The 2,411-nt window shown below is 40.1% G+C and overlaps 1 non-coding gene across 1 annotated transcript; it reads left to right on the forward strand.

Annotated features, from left to right (window-relative positions):
* The first annotated feature begins 1,926 nt into the window (after positions 1-1,926).
* LOC140876761 (small nucleolar RNA R71) lies at positions 1,927-2,032 on the forward strand. Its single transcript, XR_012148996.1, has one exon. It is a non-coding gene; the product is annotated as a small nucleolar RNA R71 (small nucleolar RNA).
* Positions 2,033-2,411: the final 379 nt, after the last annotated feature.

The following is a 2,411-nucleotide window of genomic DNA, read 5'->3' on the forward strand; positions in this document are numbered from 1 at the left end:
CAACGCAGATTTAAATTTTCTCAAAACTCTTAATAATTTATCTTTTTCATCATGAGTAAGAGAAGATGAAATAATTACCCGGTTAGTCGAATTTTCTCCCAAAAATGCATAACATAAATGACCAGGCAGTTCTTTCAATTCAGGAGTAGAAACTGATACCTCTTTTTCGACTTCCAAAGACAATGATTCAATTTTTTCTTGGCCATCTTTTTCCTTTGGAAAACTTTCAAGAGCGAGAAATTGCTCTCTAAGTTCCCAATCATCCCCATCAAATTGGGTTATGGAATTAATTAAGCACCTCGCCAAAACGTCCTCCAATTCCAATCCTGCACAAAAATTATTCTCATAAGAATTAGATAAATCAATGCGATTACAAGAATGTACCTCATCTTGGTATTTCATGGTTTTATAGATATTGAAAGTGACAGCATCACCACCAACTCGTAGAGTTAGTTCACCCTCCTGCACATCAATTAACGCTCTGCCAGTCGCCAAGAATGGTCTCCCCAAAATTAGAGGGACATCTTGATCTTCTTCCATATCAAGCACTACAAAGTCAGCAGGAAAAATAAACTTATCTACTTTTACCAGTACATCTTCCACAACTCCTCTAGGATAAGTAAGAGAACGATCAGCCAATTGCAGAGTAATCGTGGTTGGTTTCACCTCGCCAAGCTCCAAAGACCTGAAAATAGACAAAGGCATTAAATTAATACTTGCACCTAAATCACATAATGCCCTATTAACAGTCGCATCACCAATAATACAAGGAATAGTGAAACTCCCTGGGTCTTTCAGTTTCTGTGGCAATTTCTTTTGTAGGATGGCGCTGCACTCCTCTGTCAACTTCACTGTTTCAAACTCTTCAAGCTTTCTCTTCCTCGCCATCACATCCTTCATGAATTTAGCATAGTGTGGCATCTGCTCCAAAGCATCAGCGAATGGAATATTAATATGAATTTTCTTGAAGATGTCAAGAAACTTAGAAAACTTCTCATCCAACGCTTTCTTCTTGAACCGCTGAGGATATGGTAGAACAGCTTCTGGCACAAGCGGTTTCTCAGGAACAACTGCAAACTTGCTGGAATTTTTGCTATCAGAATTTTTGGACTCCACCACAATCTCTTCAACTTCCTCATCATCCACTGCCTTTGGATTATCAGTCCCAATTTCTTTACCACTTCTAAGAGTAACAACCTTACATTGCTCCCTAGGATTAACCTCAGTATTGCTAGGAAACACACCTCTCTGCTGATTATTCAATGCATTAGCCGACCAATTTGTGTTTCAAGATTTTTCATAGAAGCGCTCACATTGGTCAAGTGTGTCTCCATACTGTCAAGCCTATTTTCATTCCTCTTAAATCTTGTGGATGATTCTGCAATAAAATTACCCACCAAATCTTCCAACGATGCCTTACCCTCACCATTCTGAGTATTGAACCCCGGTGGAGGATTCAACACATTCTTATTGTTTGCATAAGAAAAATTCTCATGATTACGCAAACTAGGATGATACTGATTGGGTACAGGATTACCTCGATAATTGTTGTAATTCCTGTTGTTCACATATTGAGCTTGCTCCACACTCTCAAATCCATCAGCAGAATTTACGGCAGTCGCCAGTGATGCTGTCTCAGTAGAACTTTGATTCCCTTTGGTCAGTGCAGCCAACTGTGTAGAAATAGTAGCCATCTGAGCAGTCAAAGCAGTGAATGCATCCACCTCATGAATTCCAGCAGCAGGCTTCCTTATTGCAGATCTCTCACTCGGCCACTGATAACTGTTAACAGTCATTTGCTCAAGCATCTCATAAGCATGTTCAGGAAATTTAGAAAACATCGAACCTCCAGCTGCAGCATCCACAGAAATACGAGTTGGCCCATTCAAACCATTGTAGAATAATTCAATCTGTTCCCAGTCCGGAATATTATGGTTTGGACACTTTCTAAGAAACTCCTTGTATCGCTCCCAGGCTTCATACAACTGCTCAAAATCTTGCTGTTTGAATGTAGTAATCTCTATTTTCAACTGAGCCGACTTAGCAGGCGGGAAATACTTAGCCAAAAATTTGGAAGCCATATCATCCCATGTAGTAATACTCCCAAGAGGTAGGGATTGCAACCAACTACGAGCATTGTCCCTAAGAGAGAATGGGAACAATCGTAGTTTGATGTTGTCCTCAGTAACACCATGAATCTTTACTGTGTCAGCAATCTCCAGAAAAGTACGCAGATGCAGATTTGGATCTTCAGTAGTTGCACCCCTGAGCTGATTCTGCTGCACAATAATAATCAGAGCTGGCTTCAATTCAAAATTATTCTCCGTGATGTTCTGCCGAGCAATCCCAGAATAATGTGTATTGATAACCGGTCGAAAGTGATCTCTGATTGGCACCTGAGCATTATTGAC

This window comes from Henckelia pumila, chromosome 1, assembly GCF_033568475.1.
Source record: "Henckelia pumila isolate YLH828 chromosome 1, ASM3356847v2, whole genome shotgun sequence".
Taxonomy (NCBI): Eukaryota; Viridiplantae; Streptophyta; class Magnoliopsida; order Lamiales; family Gesneriaceae; genus Henckelia; species Henckelia pumila.